Source organism: Stenella coeruleoalba (genome assembly GCF_951394435.1).
Source record: "Stenella coeruleoalba genome assembly, chromosome: 8".
NCBI lineage: Eukaryota > Metazoa > Chordata > Mammalia > Artiodactyla > Delphinidae > Stenella > Stenella coeruleoalba.
The window spans coordinates 109697947-109721970 of record NC_137154.1 but is presented as its reverse complement, the minus strand read 5'-3'; the positions used below and the strand labels follow the sequence as shown (position 1 = coordinate 109721970).

Sequence of the window (24024 nt, the reverse complement as noted above, 5' to 3'; positions counted from 1 at the left end):
TTCAGGAGGTAGACTGGAATTGCATTGAAAGCATAGGAAAAGAGGCAGAACGTCCACAATGATGCACTTGGCCAAAAAGGGCGTATGCGTTTTTTCCTGAATATATTCAGGAAAAAACGCATACGCCCTTTTTGGCCAACCAAGCAAGCTTGCAAAGGAAATCTGCACTACAATGAAGTCTCACTTCCCCCCGGTCAAAAGGGCCATCTGAAAAAAGTGTAAAATCCAGAAAGGCAGGACAGGCCATGGAGAACTGGGAGCCTTGTTATGCTGATGGGCGGGATGTAAATTGCCAACAGACACTAGGGAGAAGTGTATGGTGTTTCCTGAAACATCTAAAAAACAAAGCAACAGAGCCTAGGGCGCTGCCACTTATGGTCCTATAGCTTAGGGAAATTAAAATCAAAAAGACACAGCCACCCCAAAGTTTGGGACGCCTCTGTTTACAAGAACCTCGTTTACAGTACAAGTTCAACATCGCAGAAAGTGAAAAATGGATAAAGAAGTTGTGGTATTCACTTACAAAGCAATATCACTCAGCAATGAAATCTATGTCATCAGGCCCTTAGCAGCACAATGAGTGGATTCAGGTATGATGATTCTAACTGAAATAAGTCACACAGAAAAAGAAACATCATAAGATATCAGTAATACACGGAATGCAAACTTGGCTACACAGGAACTGAATTACAGAACAGAACAGGGTCTCAGATTTAGAAAAACAACTTATGCTTGCTTAAGGGGAAAGGTGAGTTGGGGTGCTGCATAAAACCAGAGATTGAAATGAGCACAGATAAAGTTCCTTAAGCCAAATATGGAATAGACAAGAGCTACTCCTTGCTCAACGAAATGGACTCAACACCGCATATTAAACGCCTAAGAATGTACCTGACTTGTAAGTATCTTAAAACCTATGGATTGCTATGTCTCCGATAGAGAATCAAGCATGTGTACAGGGGCATAAACGCAGCAGTGATAGGATTGGAGAGGTGCGGTGAGCAAATGAAGACCCTTTGAAGTCATATTGCATGGTACCCATTACACGGGTCTCAACTCTCCAGGTTTAAGGTATTCTTCCTTCAGCTAAAACATGCATGTGGAACCCAAGTATGATCAACCATGTGAACGGGAGACGTGTTCAAATATGTCTCAGTTTTCCTCCCCTGGTACTCGGGTGCAACATTCCAGACGCTTTACTAACACTCTCCCCACTTGGAGAGTCAGCGCCCTTAACCTCCTGTTTGGCCCAGTTTGCAATTTCTGCGGAAGATGAACAGGAATAGCGAGAACCAATGAGAGGCTAGCTGGAGGTGTCTGGACGGGCAAATTTAACTCTCATTTCCCACCAGGAAGAGGAAATAACCAAAGGCTCAGCGTGCCGTACCGGAACCAGATTAGGGCCTGAAGCCATCCTGCGGTGTTGCGGCCAGCTCAAAAGAAAGCGAGTTGAAGAAAGGAGCTCAGGGGCACTGTAATTCACAAACCTGCAGAGTTATAAATGACAGCTATCGTCCAAAAATAGACTGAAGTAAGGCTGCCAAGAGGACTTGAAAGCGGGGCAGAATTGCAGGAAACCGATTTCAGGAGGTAGACTGGAATTGCATTGAAAGCATAGGAAAAGAGGCAGAACGTCCACAATGATGCACTTGGCCAAAAAGGGCGTATGCGTTTTTTCCTGAATATATTCAGGAAAAAACGCATACGCCCTTTTTGGCCAACCAAGCAAGCTTGCAAAGGAAATCTGCACTACAATGAAGTCTCACTTCCCCCCGGTCAAAAGGGCCATCTGAAAAAAGTGTAAAATCCAGAAAGGCAGGACAGGCCATGGAGAACTGGGAGCCTTGTTATGCTGATGGGCGGGATGTAAATTGCCAACAACCACTCTGGAGAAGTGTATGGTGTTTCCTGAAACATCTAAAAAATAAAGCAACAGAACCTAGGGCACTTCCACTTATGGTCCTATAGCTTAGGGAAATTAAAATCAAAAAGACACAGCCACCCCAAAGTTTGGGACGCCTCTGTTTACAAGAACCTCGTTTACAGTACAAGTTCAACATCGCAGAAAGTGAAAAATGGATAAAGAAGTTGTGGTATTTACTTACAAAGCAATATCACTCAGCAATGAAATCTGTGTCATCACGCCCTTAGCAGCACAATGAGTGGATTCAGGTATGATGATTCTAACTGAAATAAGTCACACAGAAAAAGAAACATCATAAGATATCAGTAATACACGGAATGTAAACTTGACTACACAGGAAATGAATTACAGAACAGAACAGGTTCTCAAATTTAGAAAACCAACTTATGCTTGCTTAAGGGTAAAGGTGAGTTGGGGTGCTGCATAAAACCAGAGATTGAAATGAGCACAGATAAAGTTCCTTAAGTCAAATATGGAATAGACAAGAGTTACTCCTTGCTCAACGAAATGGACTCAACACCGCATATTAAACGCCTAAGAATGTACCTGACTAGTAAGTATCTTAAAACCTATGGATTGCTATGTCTCCGAAAGAGAATCAAGCATGTCTACAGGGGCATAAACGCAGCAGTGATAGGATTGGAGAGGTTCGGTGAGCAAATGAAGACCCTTTGAAGTCATATTGCATGGTACACATTGCACGGGTCTTAACTCTCCAGGTTTAAGGTATTCTTCCTTCAGCTAAAACATGCATGTGGAACCCAAGTATGATCAACCATGTGAACGGGAGACGTGTTCAAATATGTCTCAGTTTTCCTCCCCTGGTACTCGGGTGCAACATTCCAGACGCTTTACTAACACTCTCCCCACTTGGAGAGTCAGCGCCTTTAACCTCCTGTTTGGCCCAGTTTGCAATTTCTGCGGAAGATGAACAGGAATAGCGAGAACCAATGAGAGGCTAGCTGGAGGTGTCTGGACGGGCAAATTTAACTCTCACTTCCCACCAGGAAGAGGAAATAACCAAAGGCTCAGCGTGCCGTGCCGGAACCAGATTAGGGCCTGAAGCCATCCTGCGGTGTTGCGGCCAGGTCACAAGAAAGCGAGTTGAAGAAAGGAGCTCAGGGGCACTGTAATTCACAAACCTGCAGAGTTATAAATGACAGCTATCGTCCAAAAATAGACTGAAGTAAGGCTGCCGAGAGGACTTGAAAGCGGGGCAGAATTGCAGGAAACCGATTTCAGGAGGTAGACTGGAATTGCATTGAAAGCATAGGAAAAGAGGCAGAACGTCCACAATGATGCACTTGGCCAAAAAGGGCATATGCGTTTTTTCCTGAATATATTCAGGAAAAAACGCATACGCCCTTTTTGGCCAACCAAGCAAGCTTGCAAAGGAAATCTGCACTACAATGAAGTCTCACTTCCCCCCGGTCAAAAGGGCCATCTGAAAAAAGTGTAAAATCCAGAAAGGCAGGACAGGCCATGGAGAACTGGGAGCCTTGTTATGCTGATGGGCGGGATGTAAATTGCCAACAGACACTCGGGAGAAGTGTATGGTGTTTCCTGAAACATCTAAAAAACAAAGCAACAGAGCCTAGGGCGCTGCCACTTATGGTCCTATAGCTTAGGGAAATTAAAATCAAAAAGACACAGCCACCCCAAAGTTTGGGACGCCTCTGTTTACAAGAACCTCGTTTACAGTACAAGTTCAACATCGCAGAAAGTGAAAAATGGATAAAGAAGTTGTGGTATTCACTTACAAAGCAATATCACTCAGCAATGAAATCTATGTCATCAGGCCCTTAGCAGCACAATGAGTGGATTCAGGTATGATGATTCTAACTGAAATAAGTCACACAGAAAAAGAAACATCATAAGATATCAGTAATACACGGAATGCAAACTTGGCTACACAGGAACTGAATTACAGAACAGAACATGGTCTCAGATTTAGAAAAACAACTTATGCTTGTTTAAGGGGAAAGGTGAGTTGGGGTGCTGCATAAAACCAGAGATTGAAATGAGCACAGATAAAGTTCCTTAAGCCAAATATGGAATAGACAAGAGCTACTCCTTGCTCAACGAAATGGACTCAACACCGCATATTAAACGCCTAAGAATGTACCTGACTTGTAAGTATCTTAAAACCTATGGATTGCTATGTCTCCGATAGAGAATCAAGCATGTGTACAGGGGCATAAACGCAGCAGTGATAGGATTGGAGAGGTGCGGTGAGCAAATGAAGACCCTTTGAAGTCATATTGCATGGTACCCATTACACGGGTCTCAACTCTCCAGGTTTAAGGTATTCTTCCTTCAGCTAAAACATGCATGTGGAACCCAAGTATGATCAACCATGTGAACGGGAGACGTGTTCAAATATGTCTCAGTTTTCCTCCCCTGGTACTCGGGTGCAACATTCCAGACGCTTTACTAACACTCTCCCCACTTGGAGAGTCAGCGCCTTTAACCTCCTGTTTGGCCCAGTTTGCAATTTCTGCGGAAGATGAACAGGAATAGCGAGAACCAATGAGAGGCTAGCTGGAGGTGTCTGGACGGGCAAATTTAACTCTCATTTCCCACCAGGAAGAGGAAATAACCAAAGGCTCAGCGTGCCGTACCGGAACCAGATTAGGTCCTGAAGCCATCCTGCGGTGTTGCGGCCAGCTCAAAAGAAAGCGAGTTGAAGAAAGGAGCTCAGGGGCACTGTAATTCACAAACCTGCAGAGTTATAAATGACAGCTATCGTCCAAAAATAGACTGAAGTAAGGCTGCCAAGAGGACTTGAAAGCGGGGCAGAATTGCAGGAAACCGATTTCAGGAGGTAGACTGGAATTGCATTGAAAGCATAGGAAAAGAGGCAGAACGTCCACAATGATGCACTTGGCCAAAAAGGGCGTATGCGTTTTTTCCTGAATATATTCAGGAAAAAACGCATACGCCCTTTTTGGCCAACCAAGCAAGCTTGCAAAGGAAATCTGCACTACAATGAAGTCTCACTTCCCCCCGGTCAAAAGGGCCATCTGAAAAAAGTGTAAAATCCAGAAAGGCAGGACAGGCCATGGAGAACTGGGAGCCTTGTTATGCTGATGGGCGGGATGTAAATTGCCAACAACCACTCTGGAGAAGTGTATGGTGTTTCCTGAAACATCTAAAAAATAAAGCAACAGAACCTAGGGCACTTCCACTTATGGTCCTATAGCTTAGGGAAATTAAAATCAAAAAGACACAGCCACCCCAAAGTTTGGGACGCCTCTGTTTACAAGAACCTCGTTTACAGTACAAGTTCAACATCGCAGAAAGTGAAAAATGGATAAAGAAGTTGTGGTATTTACTTACAAAGCAATATCACTCAGCAATGAAATCTGTGTCATCACGCCCTTAGCAGCACAATGAGTGGATTCAGGTATGATGATTCTAACTGAAATAAGTCACACAGAAAAAGAAACATCATAAGATATCAGTAATACACGGAATGTAAACTTGACTACACAGGAAATGAATTACAGAACAGAACAGGTTCTCAAATTTAGAAAACCAACTTATGCTTGCTTAAGGGTAAAGGTGAGTTGGGGTGCTGCATAAAACCAGAGATTGAAATGAGCACAGATAAAGTTCCTTAAGTCAAATATGGAATAGACAAGAGTTACTCCTTGCTCAACGAAATGGACTCAACACCGCATATTAAACGCCTAAGAATGTACCTGACTAGTAAGTATCTTAAAACCTATGGATTGCTATGTCTCCGAAAGAGAATCAAGCATGTCTACAGGGGCATAAACGCAGCAGTGATAGGATTGGAGAGGTTCGGTGAGCAAATGAAGACCCTTTGAAGTCATATTGCATGGTACACATTGCACGGGTCTTAACTCTCCAGGTTTAAGGTATTCTTCCTTCAGCTAAAACATGCATGTGGAACCCAAGTATGATCAACCATGTGAACGGGAGACGTGTTCAAATATGTCTCAGTTTTCCTCCCCTGGTACTCGGGTGCAACATTCCAGACGCTTTACTAACACTCTCCCCACTTGGAGAGTCAGCGCCTTTAACCTCCTGTTTGGCCCAGTTTGCAATTTCTGCGGAAGATGAACAGGAATAGCGAGAACCAATGAGAGGCTAGCTGGAGGTGTCTGGACGGGCAAATTTAACTCTCACTTCCCACCAGGAAGAGGAAATAACCAAAGGCTCAGCGTGCCGTGCCGGAACCAGATTAGGGCCTGAAGCCATCCTGCGGTGTTGCGGCCAGGTCACAAGAAAGCGAGTTGAAGAAAGGAGCTCAGGGGCACTGTAATTCACAAACCTGCAGAGTTATAAATGACAGCTATCGTCCAAAAATAGACTGAAGTAAGGCTGCCGAGAGGACTTGAAAGCGGGGCAGAATTGCAGGAAACCGATTTCAGGAGGTAGACTGGAATTGCATTGAAAGCATAGGAAAAGAGGCAGAACGTCCACAATGATGCACTTGGCCAAAAAGGGCATATGCGTTTTTTCCTGAATATATTCAGGAAAAAACGCATACGCCCTTTTTGGCCAACCAAGCAAGCTTGCAAAGGAAATCTGCACTACAATGAAGTCTCACTTCCCCCCGGTCAAAAGGGCCATCTGAAAAAAGTGTAAAATCCAGAAAGGCAGGACAGGCCATGGAGAACTGGGAGCCTTGTTATGCTGATGGGCGGGATGTAAATTGCCAACAGACACTCGGGAGAAGTGTATGGTGTTTCCTGAAACATCTAAAAAACAAAGCAACAGAGCCTAGGGCGCTGCCACTTATGGTCCTATAGCTTAGGGAAATTAAAATCAAAAAGACACAGCCACCCCAAAGTTTGGGACGCCTCTGTTTACAAGAACCTCGTTTACAGTACAAGTTCAACATCGCAGAAAGTGAAAAATGGATAAAGAAGTTGTGGTATTCACTTACAAAGCAATATCACTCAGCAATGAAATCTATGTCATCAGGCCCTTAGCAGCACAATGAGTGGATTCAGGTATGATGATTCTAACTGAAATAAGTCACACAGAAAAAGAAACATCATAAGATATCAGTAATACACGGAATGCAAACTTGGCTACACAGGAACTGAATTACAGAACAGAACAGGGTCTCAGATTTAGAAAAACAACTTATGCTTGCTTAAGGGGAAAGGTGAGTTGGGGTGCTGCATAAAACCAGAGATTGAAATGAGCACAGATAAAGTTCCTTAAGCCAAATATGGAATAGACAAGAGCTACTCCTTGCTCAACGAAATGGACTCAACACCGCATATTAAACGCCTAAGAATGTACCTGACTTGTAAGTATCTTAAAACCTATGGATTGCTATGTCTCCGATAGAGAATCAAGCATGTGTACAGGGGCATAAACGCAGCAGTGATAGGATTGGAGAGGTGCGGTGAGCAAATGAAGACCCTTTGAAGTCATATTGCATGGTACCCATTACACGGGTCTCAACTCTCCAGGTTTAAGGTATTCTTCCTTCAGCTAAAACATGCATGTGGAACCCAAGTATGATCAACCATGTGAACGGGAGACGTGTTCAAATATGTCTCAGTTTTCCTCCCCTGGTACTCGGGTGCAACATTCCAGACGCTTTACTAACACTCTCCCCACTTGGAGAGTCAGCGCCTTTAACCTCCTGTTTGGCCCAGTTTGCAATTTCTGCGGAAGATGAACAGGAATAGCGAGAACCAATGAGAGGCTAGCTGGAGGTGTCTGGACGGGCAAATTTAACTCTCATTTCCCACCAGGAAGAGGAAATAACCAAAGGCTCAGCGTGCCGTACCGGAACCAGATTAGGGCCTGAAGCCATCCTGCGGTGTTGCGGCCAGCTCAAAAGAAAGCGAGTTGAAGAAAGGAGCTCAGGGGCACTGTAATTCACAAACCTGCAGAGTTATAAATGACAGCTATCGTCCAAAAATAGACTGAAGTAAGGCTGCCAAGAGGACTTGAAAGCGGGGCAGAATTGCAGGAAACCGATTTCAGGAGGTAGACTGGAATTGCATTGAAAGCATAGGAAAAGAGGCAGAACGTCCACAATGATGCACTTGGCCAAAAAGGGCGTATGCGTTTTTTCCTGAATATATTCAGGAAAAAACGCATACGCCCTTTTTGGCCAACCAAGCAAGCTTGCAAAGGAAATCTGCACTACAATGAAGTCTCACTTCCCCCCGGTCAAAAGGGCCATCTGAAAAAAGTGTAAAATCCAGAAAGGCAGGACAGGCCATGGAGAACTGGGAGCCTTGTTATGCTGATGGGCGGGATGTAAATTGCCAACAACCACTCTGGAGAAGTGTATGGTGTTTCCTGAAACATCTAAAAAATAAAGCAACAGAACCTAGGGCACTTCCACTTATGGTCCTATAGCTTAGGGAAATTAAAATCAAAAAGACACAGCCACCCCAAAGTTTGGAACGCCTCTGTTTACAAGAACCTCGTTTACAGTACAAGTTCAACATCGCAGAAAGTGAAAAATGGATAAAGAAGTTGTGGTATTTACTTACAAAGCAATATCACTCAGCAATGAAATCTGTGTCATCAGGCCCTTAGCAGCACAATGAGTGGATTCAGGTATGATGATTCTAACTGAAATAAGTCACACAGAAAAAGAAACATCATAAGATATCAGTAATACACGGAATGTAAACTTGACTACACAGGAAATGAATTACAGAACAGAACAGGTTCTCAAATTTAGAAAACCAACTTATGCTTGCTTAAGGGTAAAGGTGAGTTGGGGTGCTGCATAAAACCAGAGATTGAAATGAGCACAGATAAAGTTCCTTAAGTCAAATATGGAATAGACAAGAGTTACTCCTTGCTCAACGAAATGGACTCAACACCGCATATTAAACGCCTAAGAATGTACCTGACTAGTAAGTATCTTAAAACCTATGGATTGCTATGTCTCCGAAAGAGAATCAAGCATGTCTACAGGGGCATAAACGCAGCAGTGATAGGATTGGAGAGGTTCGGTGAGCAAATGAAGACCCTTTGAAGTCATATTGCATGGTACACATTGCACGGGTCTTAACTCTCCAGGTTTAAGGTATTCTTCCTTCAGCTAAAACATGCATGTGGAACCCAAGTATGATCAACCATGTGAACGGGAGACGTGTTCAAATATGTCTCAGTTTTCCTCCCCTGGTACTCGGGTGCAACATTCCAGACGCTTTACTAACACTCTCGCCACTTGGAGAGTCAGTCCCTTTAACCTCCTGTTTGGCCCAGTTTGCAATTTCTGGGGAAGATGAACAGGAATAGCGAGAACCAATGAGAGGCTAGTTGGAGGTGTCTGGACGGGCAAATTTAACTCTCATTTCCCACCAGGAAGAGGAATTAACCAAAGGCTCAGCATGCCGGGCCGGAACCAGATTAGGGCCTGAAGCCATCCTGCGGTGTTGCGGCCAGGGCACAAGAAAGCGAGTTGAAGAAAGGAGCTCAGGGGCACTGTAATTCACAAACCTGCAGAGTTATAAATGACAGCTATCGTCCAAAAATAGACTGAAGTAAGGCTGCCAAGAGGACTTGAAAGTGGGGCAGAATTGCAGGAAACCGATTTCAGGAGGTAGACTGGAATTGCATTGAAAGCATAAGAAAAGAGGCAGAACGTCCACAATGATGCACTTGGCCAAAAAGGGCGTATGCGTTTTTTCCTGAATATATTCAGGAAAAAACGCATACGCCCTTTTTGGCCAACCAAGCAAGCTTGCAAAGGAAATCTGCACTACAATGAAGTCTCACTTCCCCCCCGGTCAAAAGGGCCATCTGAAAAATGTGTAAAATCCAGAAAGGCAGGACAGGCCATGGAGAACTGGGAGCCTTGTTATGCTGATGGGCGGGATGTAAATTGCCAACAACCACTCGGGAGAAGTGTATGGTGTTTCCTGAAACATGTAAAAAACAAAGCAACAGAGCCTAGGGCACTGCCACTTATGGTCCTATAGCTTAGGGAAATTAAAATCAAAAAGACACAGCCACCCCAAAGTTTGGGACACCTCTGTTTACAAGAACCTCGTTTACAGTACAAGTTCAACATCGCAGAAAGTGAAAAATGGATAAAGAAGTTGTGGTATTTACTTACAAAGCAATATCACTCAGCAATGAAATCTGTGTCATCAGGCCCTTAGCAGCACAATGAGTGGATTCAGGTATGATGATTCTAACTGAAATAAGTCACACAGAAAAAGAAACATCATAAGATATCAGTAATACACGGAATGTAAACTTGGCTACACAGGAACTGAATTACAGAACAGAACAGGGTCTCAAATTTAGAAAACCAACTTATGCTTGCTTAAGGGTAAAGGTGAGTTGGGGTGCTACATAAAACCAGAGATTGAAATGAGCACAGATAAAGTTCCTTAAGCCAAATATGGAATAGACAAGAGCTACTCCTTGCTCAACGAAATGGACTCAACACCGCATATTAAACGCCTAAGAATGTACCTGAGTAGTAAGTATCTTAAAACCTATGGATTGCTATGTCTCCGAAAGAGAATCAAGCATGTGTACAGGGGCATAAACGCAGCAGTGATAGGATTGGAGAGGTTCGGTGAGCAAATGAAGACCCTTTGAAGTCATATTGCATGGTACCCATTCCACGGGTTTCAACTACCCAGGTTTAAGGTATTCTTCCTTCAGCTAAAACATGCATGTGGAACCTAGAGTATGATCAACCATGTGATCGGGAGACGTGTTCAAATATGTCTCAGTTTTCCTCCCCTGGAACTCGGGTGCAACATTCCAGATGCTTTACTAACACTCTCCCCACTTGGAGAGTCAGTCCCTTTAACCTCCTGTTTGGCCCAGTTTGCAATTTCTGCGGAAGATGAACAGCAATAGCGAGAACCAATGAGAGACTAGCTGGAGGTGTCTGGACTGGCAAATTTAACTCTCATTTCCCACCAGGAAGAGGAAATAACCAAAGGTTCAGCGTGCCGTGCCAGACCCAGATTAGGGCCTGAAGCCATCCTGCGGTGTTGCGGCCAGGTCACAAGAAAGCGAGTTGAAGAAAGGAGCTCAGGGGCACTGTAATTCACAAACCTGCAGAGTTATAAATGACAGCTATCGTCCAAAAATAGACTGAAGTAAGGCTGCCAAGAGGACTTGAAAGCGGGGCAGAATTGCAGGAAACCGATTTCAGGAGGTAGACTGGAATTGCATTGAAAGCATAGGAAAAGAGGCAGAACGTCCACAATGATGCACTTGGCCAAAAAGGGCGTATGCGTTTTTTCCTGAATATATTCAGGAAAAAACGCATACGCCCTTTTTGGCCAACCAAGCAAGCTTGCAAAGGAAATCTGCACTACAATGAAGTCTCACTTCCCCCCGGTCAAAAGGGCCATCTGAAAAAAGTGTAAAATCCAGAAAGGCAGGACAGGTCATGGAGAACTGGGAGCCTTGTTATGCTGATGGGCGGGATGTAAATTGCCAACAACCACTCGGGAGAAGTGTATGGTGTTTCCTGAAACATCTAAAAAACAAAGCAACAGAACCTAGGGCACTTCCACTTATGGTCCTATAGCTTAGGGAAATTAAAATCAAAAAGACACAGCCACCCCAAAGTTTGGAATGGCTCTGTTTACAAGAACCTCGTTTACAGTACAAGTTCAACATCGCAGAAAGTGAAAAATGGATAAAGAAGTTGTGGTATTTACTTACAAAGCAATATCACTCAGCAATGAAATCTGTGTCATCAGGCCCTTAGCAGCACAATGAGTGGATTCAGGTATGATGATTCTAACTGAAGTAAGTCACACAGAAAAAGAAACATCATAAGATATCAGTAATACACGGAATGTAAACTTGGCTACACAGGAACTGAATTACAGAACAGAACAGGGTCTCAAATTTAGAAAACCAACTTATGCTTGCTTAAGGGTAAAGGTGAGTTGGGGTGCTGCATAAAACCAGAGATTGAAATGAGCACAGATAAAGTTCCTTAAGTCAAATATGGAATAGACAAGAGCTACTCCTTGCTCAACGAAATGGACTCAACACCGCATATTAAACGCCTAAGAATGTACCTGACTAGTAAGTATCTTAAAACCTATGGATTGCTATGTCTCCGAAAGAGAATCAAGCATGTGTACAGGGGCATAAACGCAGCAGTGATAGGATTGGAGAGGTTTGGTGAGCAAATGAAGACCCTTTGAAGTCATATTGCATGGTACCCATTGCACGGGTTTCAACTACCCAGGTTTAAGGTATTCTTCCTTCAGCTAAAACATGCATGTGGAACCTAGAGTATGATCAACCATGTGATCGGGAGACGTGTTCAAATATGTCTCAGTTTTCCTCCCCTGGTACTCGGGTGCAACATTCCAGACGCTTTACTAACACTCTCCCCACTTGGAGAGTCAGCGCCTTTAACCTCCTGTTTGGCCCAGTTTGCAATTTCTGCGGAAGATGAACAGGAATAGCGAGAACCAATGAGAGACTAGCTGGAGGTGTCTGGACTGGCAAATTTAACTCTCATTTCCCACCAGGAAGAGGAAATAACCAAAGGTTCAGCATGCCGTGCCAGACCCAGATTAGGGCCTGAAGCCATCCTGCGGTGTTGCGGCCAGGTCACAAGAAAGCGAGTTGAAGAAAGGAGCTCAGGGGCACTGTAATTCACAAACCTGCAGAGTTATAAATGACAGCTATCGTCCAAAAATAGACTGAAGTAAGGCTGCCAAGAGGACTTGAAAGCGGGGCAGAATTGCAGGAAACCGATTTCAGGAGGTAGACTGGAATTGCATTGAAAGCATAGGAAAAGAGGCAGAACGTCCACAATGATGCACTTGGCCAAAAAGGGCGTATGCGTTTTTTCCTGAATATATTCAGGAAAAAATGCATACACCCTTTTTGGCCAACCAAGCAAGCTTGCAAAGGAAATCTGCACTACAATGAAGTCTCACTTCCCCCCGGCCAAAAGGGCCATCTGAAAAAAGTGTAAAATCCAGAAAGGCAACAGGCCATTGAGAACTGGGAGCCTTGTTATGCTGATGGGCGGGATGTAAATTGCCAACAGACACTCGGGAGAAGTGTATGGTGTTTCCTGAAACATCTAAAAAACAAAGCAACAGAGCCTAGGGCACTGCTACTTATGGTCCTATAGCTTAGGGAAATTAAAATCAAAAAGACACAGCCACCCCAAAGTTTGGGACGCCTCTGTTTACAAGAACCTCGTTTACAGTACAAGTTCAACATCGCAGAAAGTGAAAAATGGATAAAGAAGTTGTGGTATTTACTTACAAAGCAATATCACTCAGCAATGAAATCTGTGTCATCAGGCCCTTAGCAGCACAATGAGTGGATTCAGGTATGATGATTCTAACTGAAATAAGTCACACAGAAAAAGAAACATCATAAGATATCAGTAATACACGGAATGTAAACTTGGCTACACAGGAACTGAATTACAGAACAGAACAGGGTCTCAAATTTAGAAAACCAACTTATTCTTGCTTAAGGGTAAAGGTGAGTTGGGGTGCTGCATAAAAACAGAGATTGAAATGAGCACAGATAAAGTTCCTTAAGCCAAATATGGAATAGACAAGAGCTACTCCTTGCTCAACGAAATGGACTCAACACCGCATATTAAACGCCTAAGAATGTACCTGAGTAGTAAGTATCTTAAAACCTATGGATTGCTATGTCTCCGAAAGAGAATCAAGCATGTGTACAGGGGCATAAACGCAGCAGTGATAGGATTGGAGAGGTTCGGTGAGCAAATGAAGACCCTTTGAAGTCATATTGCATGGTACCCATTCCACGGGTTTCAACTACCCAGGTTTAAGGTATTCTTCCTTCAGCTAAAACATGCATGTGGAACCTAGAGTATGACCAACCATGTGATCGGGAGACGTGTTCAAATATGTCTCAGTTTTCCTCCCCTGGAACTCGGGTGCAACATTCCAGACGCTTTACTAACACTCTCCCCACTTGGAGAGTCAGTCCCTTTAACCTCCTGTTTGGCCCAGTTTGCAATTTCTGCGGAAGATGAACAGGAATAGCGAGAACCAATGAGAGACTAGCTGGAGGTGTCTGGACTGGCAAATTTAACTCTCATTTCCCACCAGGAAGAGGAAATAACCAAAGGTTCAGCGTGCCGTGCCAGACCCAGATTAGGGCCTGAAGCCATCCTGCGGTGTTGCGGCCAGGTCACAAGAAAGCGAGTTGAAGAAAGGAGCTCAGGGGCACTGTAATTCACAAACCTGCAGAGTTATAAATGACAGCTATCGTCCAAAAATAGACTGAAGTAAGGCTGCCAAGAGGACTTGAAAGCGGGGCAGAATTGCAGGAAACCGATTTCAGGAGGTAGACTGGAATTGCATTGAAAGCATAGGAAAAGAGGCAGAACGTCCACAATGATGCACTTGGCCAAAAAGGGCGTATGCGTTTTTTCCTGAATATATTCAGGAAAAAACGCATACGCCCTTTTTGGCCAACCAAGCAAGCTTGCAAAGGAAATCTGCACTACAATGAAGTCTCACTTCCCCCCGGTCAAAAGGGCCATCTGAAAAAAGTGTAAAATCCAGAAAGGCAGGACAGGTCATGGAGAACTGGGAGCCTTGTTATGCTGATGGGCGGGATGTAAATTGCCAACAACCACTCGGGAGAAGTGTATGGTGTTTCCTGAAACATCTAAAAAACAAAGCAACAGAACCTAGGGCACTTCCACTTATGGTCCTATAGCTTAGGGAAATTAAAATCAAAAAGACACAGCCACCCCAAAGTTTGGAATGGCTCTGTTTACAAGAACCTCGTTTACAGTACAAGTTCAACATCGCAGAAAGTGAAAAATGGATAAAGAAGTTGTGGTATTTACTTACAAAGCAATATCACTCAGCAATGAAATCTGTGTCATCAGGCCCTTAGCAGCACAATGAGTGGATTCAGGTATGATGATTCTAACTGAAGTAAGTCACACAGAAAAAGAAACATCATAAGATATCAGTAATACACGGAATGTAAACTTGGCTACACAGGAACTGAATTACAGAACAGAACAGGGTCTCAAATTTAGAAAACCAACTTATGCTTGCTTAAGGGTAAAGGTGAGTTGGGGTGCTGCATAAAACCAGAGATTGAAATGAGCACAGATAAAGTTCCTTAAGTCAAATATGGAATAGACAAGAGCTACTCCTTGCTCAACGAAATGGACTCAACACCGCATATTAAACGCCTAAGAATGTACCTGACTAGTAAGTATCTTAAAACCTATGGATTGCTATGTCTCCGAAAGAGAATCAAGCATGTGTACAGGGGCATAAACGCAGCAGTGATAGGATTGGAGAGGTTTGGTGAGCAAATGAAGACCCTTTGAAGTCATATTGCATGGTACCCATTACACGGGTCTTAACTCTCCAGGTTTAAGGTATTCTTCCTTCAGCTAAAACATGCATGTGGAACCCAAGTATGATCAACCATGTGAACGGGAGACGTGTTCAAATATGTCTCAGTTTTCTTCCCCTGGTACTCGGGTGCAACATTCCAGACGCTTTACTAACACTCTCCCCACTTGGAGAGTCAGCGCCTTTAACCTCCTGTTTGGCCCAGTTTGCAATTTCTGCGGAAGATGAACAGGAATAGCGAGAACCAATGAGAGGCTAGCTGGAGGTGTCTGGACGGGCAAATTTAACTCTCATTTCCCACCAGGAAGAGGAAATAACCAAAGGCTCAGCGTGCCGTGCCGGAACCAGATTAGGGCCTGAAGCCATCCTGCGGTGTTGCGGCCAGGTCACAAGAAAGCGAGTTGAAGAAAGGAGCTCAGGGGCACTGTAATTCACAAACCTGCAGAGTTATAAATGACAGCTATCGTCCAAAAATAGACTGAAGTAAGGCTGCCGAGAGGACTTGAAAGCGGGGCAGAATTGCAGGAAACCGATTTCAGGAGGTAGACTGGAATTGCATTGAAAGCATAGGAAAAGAGGCAGAACGTCCACAATGATGCACTTGGCCAAAAAGGGCGTATGCGTTTTTTCCTGAATATATTCAGGAAAAAACGCATACGCCCTTTTTGGCCAACCAAGCAAGCTTGCAAAGGAAATCTGCACTACAATGAAGTCTCACTTCCCCCCGGTCAAAAGGGCCATCTGAAAAAAGTGTAAAATCCAGAAACGCAGGACAGGCCATGGAGAACTGGGAGCCTTGTTATGCTGATGGGCGGGATGTAAATTGCCAACAGACACTCGGGAGAAGTGTATGGTGTTTCCTGAAACATCTAAAAAACAAAGCAACAGAGCCTAGGGCGCTGCCACTTATGGTCCTATAGCTTAGGGAAATTAAAATCAAAAAGACACAGCCACCCCAAAGTTTGGGACGCCTCTGTTTACAAGAACCTCGTTTACAGTACAAGTTCAACATCGCAGAAAGTGAAAAATGGATAAAGAAGTTGTGGTATTCACTTACAAAGCAATATCACTCAGCAATGAAATCTATGTCATCAGGCCCTTAGCAGCACAATGAGTGGATTCAGGTATGATGATTCTAACTGAAATAAGTCACACAGAAAAAGAAACATCATAAGATATCAGTAATACACGGAATGCAAACTTGGATACACAGGAACTGAATTACAGAACAGAACAGGGTCTCAAATTTAGAAAAACAACTTATGCTTGCTTAAGGGTAAAGGTGAGTTGGGGTGCTGCATAAAACCAGAGATTGAAATGAGCACAGATAAAGTTCCTTAAGCCAAATATGGAATAGACAAGAGCTACTCCTTGCTCAACGAAATGGACTCAACACCGCATATTAAACGCTTAAGAATGTACCTGACTTGTAAGTATCTTAAAACCTATGGATTGCTATGTCTCCGAAAGAGAATCAAGCATGTGTACAGGGGCATAAACGCAGCAGTGATAGGATTGGAGAGGTGCGGTGAGCAAATGAAGACCCTTTGAAGTCATATTGCATGGTACCCATTACACGGGTCTCAACTCTCCAGGTTTAAGGTATTCTTCCTTCAGCTAAAACATGCATGTGGAACCCAAGTATGATCAACCATGTGAACGGGAGACGTGTTCAAATATGTCTCAGTTTTCCTCCCCTGGTACTCGGGTGCAACATTCCAGACGCTTTACTAACACTCTCCCCACTTGGAGAGTCAGCGCCTTTAACCTCCTGTTTGGCCCAGTTTGCAATTTCTGCGGAAGATGAACAGGAATAGCGAGAACCAATGAGAGGCTAGCTGGAGGTGTCTGGACGGGCAAATTTAACTCTCATTTCCCACCAGGAAGAGGAAATAACCAAAGGCTCAGCGTGCCGTACCGGAACCAGATTAGGGCCTGAAGCCATCCTGCGGTGTTGCGGCCAGCTCAAAAGAAAGCGAGTTGAAGAAAGGAGCTCGGGGGCACTGTAATTCACAAACCTGCAGAGTTATAAATGACAGCTATCGTCCAAAAATAGACTGAAGTAAGGCTGCCAAGAGGACTTGAAAGCGGGGCAGAATTGCAGGAAACCGATTTCAGGAGGTAGACTGGAATTGCATTGAAAGCATAGGAAAAGAGGCAGAACGTCCACAATGATGCACTTGGCCAAAAAGGGCGTATGCGTTTTTTCCTGAATATATTCAGGAAAAAACGCATACGCCCTTTTTGGCCAACCAAGCAAGCTTGCAAAGGAAATCTGCACTACAATGAAGTCTCACTTCCCCCCGGTCAAAAGGGCCATCTGAAAAAAGTGTAAAATCCAGAAAGGCAGGACAGGCCATGGAGAACTGGGAGCCTTGTTATGCTGATGGGCGGGATGTAAATTGCCAACAACCACTCGGGAGAAGTGTATGGTGTTTCCTGAAACATCTAAAAAATAAAGCAACAGAACCTAGGGCACTTCCACTTATGGTCCTATAGCTTAGGGAAATTAAAATCAAAAAGACACAGCCACCCCAAAGTTTGGAACGGCTCTGTTTACAAGAACCTCGTTTACAGTACAAGTTCAACATCGCAGAAAGTGAAAAATGGATAAAGAAGTTGTGGTATTTACTTACAAAGCAATATCACTCAGCAATGAAATCTGTGTCATCAGGCCCTTAGCAGCACAATGAGTGGATTCAGGTATGATGATTCTAACTGAAATAAGTCACACAGAAAAAGAAACATCATAAGATATCAGTAATACACGGAATGTAAACTTGACTACACAGGAAATGAATTACAGAACAGAACAGTGTCTCAAATTTAGAAAACCAACTTATGCTTGCTTAAGGGTAAAGGTGAGTTGGGGTGCTGCATAAAACCAGAGATTGAAATGAGCACAGATAAAGTTCCTTAAGTCAAATATGGAATAGACAAGAGTTACTCCTTGCTCAACGAAATGGACTCAACACCGCATATTAAACGCCTAAGAATGTACCTGACTAGTAAGTATCTTAAAACCTATGGATTGCTATGTCTCCGAAAGAGAATCAAGCATGTCTACAGGGGCATAATCGCAGCAGTGATAGGATTGGAGAGGTTCGGTGAGCAAATGAAGACCCTTTGAAGTCATATTGCATGGTACCCATTGCACGGGTCTTAACTCTCCAGGTTTAAGGTATTCTTCCTTCAGCTAAAACATGCATGTGGAACCCAAGTATGATCAACCATGTGAACGGGAGACGTGTTCAAATATGTCTCAGTTTTCCTCCCCTGGTACTCGGGTGCAACATTCCAGACGCTTTACTAACACTCTCCCCACTTGGAGAGTCAGTCCCTTTAACCTCCTGTTTGGCCCAGTTTGCAATTTCTGCGGAAGATGAACAGGAATAGCGAGAACCAATGACAGGCTAGTTGGAGGTGTCTGGACGGGCAAATTTAACTCTCATTTCCCACCAGGAAGAGGAATTAACCAAAGGCTCAGCATGCCGGGCCGGAACCAGATTAGGGCCTGAAGCCATCCTGCGGTGTTGCGGCCAGGGCACAAGAAAGCGAGTTGAAGAAAGGAGCTCAGGGGCACTGTAATTCACAAACCTGCAGAGTTATAAATGACAGCTATCGTCCAAAAATAGACTGAAGTAAGGCTGCCAAGAGGACTTGAAAGCGGGGCAGAATTGCAGGAAACCGATTTCAGGAGGTAGACTGGAATTGCATTGAAAGCATAGGAAAAGAGGCAGAACGTCCACAATGATGCACTTGGCCAAAAAGGGCGTATGCGTTTTTTCCTGAATATATTCAGGAAAAAATGCATACACCCTTTTTGGCCAACCAAGCAAGCTTGCAAAGGAAATCTGCACTACAATGAAGTCTCACTTCCCCCCGGCCAAAAGGGCCATCTGAAAAAAGTGTAAAATCCAGAAAGGCAACAGGCCATTGAGAACTGGGAGCCTTGTTATGCTGATGGGCGGGATGTAAATTGCCAACAGACACTCGGGAGAAGTGTATGGTGTTTCCTGAAACATCTAAAAAACAAAGCAACAGAGCCTAGGGCACTGCTACTTATGGTCCTATAGCTTAGGGAAATTAAAATCAAAAAGACACAGCCACCCCAAAGTTTGGGACGCCTCTGTTTACAAGAACCTCGTTTACAGTACAAGTTCAACATCGCAGAAAGTGAAAAATGGATAAAGAAGTTGTGGTATTTACTTACAAAGCAATATCACTCAGCAATGAAATCTGTGTCATCAGGCCCTTAGCAGCACAATGAGTGGATTCAGGTATGATGATTCTAACTGAAATAAGTCACACAGAAAAAGAAACATCATAAGATATCAGTAATACACGGAATGTAAACTTGGCTACACAGGAACTGAATTACAGAACAGAACAGGGTCTCAAATTTAGAAAACCAACTTATTCTTGCTTAAGGGTAAAGGTGAGTTGGGGTGCTGCATAAAAACAGAGATTGAAATGAGCACAGATAAAGTTCCTTAAGCCAAATATGGAATAGACAAGAGCTACTCCTTGCTCAACGAAATGGACTCAACACCGCATATTAAACGCCTAAGAATGTACCTGAGTAGTAAGTATCTTAAAACCTATGGATTGCTATGTCTCCGAAAGAGAATCAAGCATGTGTACAGGGGAATAAACGCAGCAGTGATAGGATTGGAGAGGTTCGGTGAGCAAATGAAGACCCTTTGAAGTCATATTGCATGGTACCCATTCCACGGGTTTCAACTACCCAGGTTTAAGGTATTCTTCCTTCAGCTAAAACATGCATGTGGAACCTAGAGTATGACCAACCATGTGATCGGGAGACGTGTTCAAATATGTCTCAGTTTTCCTCCCCTGGAACTCGGGTGCAACATTCCAGACGCTTTACTAACACTCTCCCCACTTGGAGAGTCAGTCCCTTTAACCTCCTGTTTGGCCCAGTTTGCAATTTCTGCGGAAGATGAACAGGAATAGCGAGAACCAATGAGAGACTAGCTGGAGGTGTCTGGACTGGCAAATTTAACTCTCATTTCCCACCAGGAAGAGGAAATAACCAAAGGTTCAGCGTGCCGTGCCAGACCCAGATTAGGGCCTGAAGCCATCCTGCGGTGTTGCGGCCAGGTCACAAGAAAGCGAGTTGAAGAAAGGAGCTCAGGGGCACTGTAATTCACAAACCTGCAGAGTTATAAATGACAGCTATCGTCCAAAAACAGACTGAAGTAAGGCTGCCAAGAGGACTTGAAAGCGGGGCAGAATTGCAGGAAACCGATTTCAGGAGGTAGACTGGAATTGCATTGAAAGCATAGGAAAAGAGGCAGAACGTCCACAATGATGCACTTGGCCAAAAAGGGCGTATGCGTTTTTTCCTGAATATATTCAGGAAAAAACGCATACGCCCTTTTTGGCCAACCAAGCAAGCTTGCAAAGGAAATCTGCACTACAATGAAGTCTCACTTCCCCCCGGTCAAAAGGGCCATCTGAAAAAAGTGTAAAATCCAGAAAGGCAGGACAGGTCATGGAGAACTGGGAGCCTTGTTATGCTGATGGGCGGGATGTAAATTGCCAACAACCACTCGGGAGAAGTGTATGGTGTTTCCTGAAACATCTAAAAAACAAAGCAACAGAACCTAGGGCACTTCCACTTATGGTCCTATAGCTTAGGGAAATTAAAATCAAAAAGACACAGCCACCCCAAAGTTTGGAATGGCTCTGTTTACAAGAACCTCGTTTACAGTACAAGTTCAACATCGCAGAAAGTGAAAAATGGATAAAGAAGTTGTGGTATTTACTTACAAAGCAATATCACTCAGCAATGAAATCTGTGTCATCAGGCCCTTAGCAGCACAATGAGTGGATTCAGGTATGATGATTCTAACTGAAGTAAGTCACACAGAAAAAGAAACATCATAAGATATCAGTAATACACGGAATGTAAACTTGGCTACACAGGAACTGAATTACAGAACAGAACAGGGTCTCAAATTTAGAAAACCAACTTATGCTTGCTTAAGGGTAAAGGTGAGTTGGGGTGCTGCATAAAACCAGAGATTGAAATGAGCACAGATAAAGTTCCTTAAGTCAAATATGGAATAGACAAGAGCTACTCCTTGCTCAACGAAATGGACTCAACACCGCATATTAAACGCCTAAGAATGTACCTGACTAGTAAGTATCTTAAAACCTATGGATTGCTATGTCTCCGAAAGAGAATCAAGCATGTGTACAGGGGCATAAACGCAGCAGTGATAGGATTGGAGAGGTTTGGTGAGCAAATGAAGACCCTTTGAAGTCATATTGCATGGTACCCATTACACGGGTCTTAACTCTCCAGGTTTAAGGTATTCTTCCTTCAGCTAAAACATGCATGTGGAACCCAAGTATGATCAACCATGTGAACGGGAGACGTGTTCAAATATGTCTCAGTTTTCTTCCCCTGGTACTCGGGTGCAACATTCCAGACGCTTTACTAACACTCTCCCCACTTGGAGAGTCAGCGCCTTTAACCTCCTGTTTGGCCCAGTTTGCAATTTCTGCGGAAGATGAACAGGAATAGCGAGAACCAATGAGAGGCTAGCTGGAGGTGTCTGGACGGGCAAATTTAACTCTCATTTCCCACCAGGAAGAGGAAATAACCAAAGGCTCAGCGTGCCGTGCCGGAACCAGATTAGGGCCTGAAGCCATCCTGCGGTGTTGCGGCCAGGTCACAAGAAAGCGAGTTGAAGAAAGGAGCTCAGGGGCACTGTAATTCACAAACCTGCAGAGTTATAAATGACAGCTATCGTCCAAAAATAGACTGAAGTAAGGCTGCCGAGAGGACTTGAAAGCGGGGCAGAATTGCAGGAAACCGATTTCAGGAGGTAGACTGGAATTGCATTGAAAGCATAGGAAAAGAGGCAGAACGTCCACAATGATGCACTTGGCCAAAAAGGGCGTATGCGTTTTTTCCTGAATATATTCAGGAAAAAACGCATACGCCCTTTTTGGCCAACCAAGCAAGCTTGCAAAGGAAATCTGCACTACAATGAAGTCTCACTTCCCCCCGGTCAAAAGGGCCATCTGAAAAAAGTGTAAAATCCAGAAAGGCAGGACAGGCCATGGAGAACTGGGAGCCTTGTTATGCTGATGGGCGGGATGTAAATTGCCAACAGACACTCGGGAGAAGTGTATGGTGTTTCCTGAAACATCTAAAAAACAAAGCAACAGAGCCTAGGGCGCTGCCACTTATGGTCCTATAGCTTAGGGAAATTAAAATCAAAAAGACACAGCCACCCCAAAGTTTGGGACGCCTCTGTTTACAAGAACCTCGTTTACAGTACAAGTTCAACATCGCAGAAAGTGAAAAATGGATAAAGAAGTTGTGGTATTCACTTACAAAGCAATATCACTCAGCAATGAAATCTATGTCATCAGGCCCTTAGCAGCACAATGAGTGGATTCAGGTATGATGATTCTAACTGAAATAAGTCACACAGAAAAAGAAACATCATAAGATATCAGTAATACACGGAATGCAAACTTGGATACACAGGAACTGAATTACAGAACAGAACAGGGTCTCAAATTTAGAAAAACAACTTATGCTTGCTTAAGGGTAAAGGTGAGTTGGGGTGCTGCATAAAACCAGAGATTGAAATGAGCACAGATAAAGTTCCTTAAGCCAAATATGGAATAGACAAGAGCTACTCCTTGCTCAACGAAATGGACTCAACACCGCATATTAAACGCCTAAGAATGTACCTGACTTGTAAGTATCTTAAAACCTATGGATTGCTATGTCTCCGATAGAGAATCAAGCATGTGTACAGGGGCATAAACGCAGCAGTGATAGGATTGGAGAGGTGCGGTGAGCAAATGAAGACCCTTTGAAGTCATATTGCATGGTACCCATTACACGGGTCTCAACTCTCCAGGTTTAAGGTATTCTTCCTTCAGCTAAAACATGCATGTGGAACCCAAGTATGATCAACCATGTGAACGGGAGACGTGTTCAAATATGTCTCAGTTTTCCTCCCCTGGTACTCGGGTGCAACATTCCAGACGCTTTACTAACACTCTCCCCACTTGGAGAGTCAGCGCCTTTAACCTCCTGTTTGGCCCAGTTTGCAATTTCTGCGGAAGATGAACAGGAATAGCGAGAACCAATGAGAGGCTAGCTGGAGGTGTCTGGACGGGCAAATTTAACTCTCATTTCCCACCAGGAAGAGGAAATAACCAAAGGCTCAGCGTGCCGTACCGGAACCAGATTAGGGCCTGAAGCCATCCTGCGGTGTTGCGGCCAGCTCAAAAGAAAGCGAGTTGAAGAAAGGAGCTCGGGGGCACTGTAATTCACAAACCTGCAGAGTTATAAATGACAGCTATCGTCCAAAAATAGACTGAAGTAAGGCTGCCAAGAGGACTTGAAAGCGGGGCAGAATTGCAGGAAACCGATTTCAGGAGGTAGACTGGAATTGCATTGAAAGCATAGGAAAAGAGGCAGAACGTCCACAATGATGCACTTGGCCAAAAAGGGCGTATGCGTTTTTTCCTGAATATATTCAGGAAAAAACGCATACGCCCTTTTTGGCCAACCAAGCAAGCTTGCAAAGGAAATCTGCACTACAATGAAGTCTCACTTCCCCCCGGTCAAAAGGGCCATCTGAAAAAAGTGTAAAATCCAGAAAGGCAGGACAGGCCATGGAGAACTGGGAGCCTTGTTATGCTGATGGGCGGGATGTAAATTGCCAACAACCACTCGGGAGAAGTGTATGGTGTTTCCTGAAACATCTA

General features: G+C 44.0%; 1 long non-coding RNA gene across 26 annotated transcripts in view; it reads right to left on the bottom strand.

Annotated features, from left to right (window-relative positions):
- LOC307190093 overlaps nucleotides 1-24024 on the bottom strand; it is a 1314632-nt gene that overhangs the window by 458190 nt on the left and 832418 nt on the right. Inside the window, exon 5 of one of the 26 annotated variants that reach the window (XR_013829400.1) lies at nucleotides 5287-5342. The exons of the other annotated variants lie outside the window; for them this stretch is intronic. This is a non-coding gene — a long non-coding RNA (uncharacterized lncRNA). Of the gene's footprint in view, nucleotides 1-5286; nucleotides 5343-24024 lie in introns of those variants that run through there. 26 annotated transcript variants of the gene reach the window in all.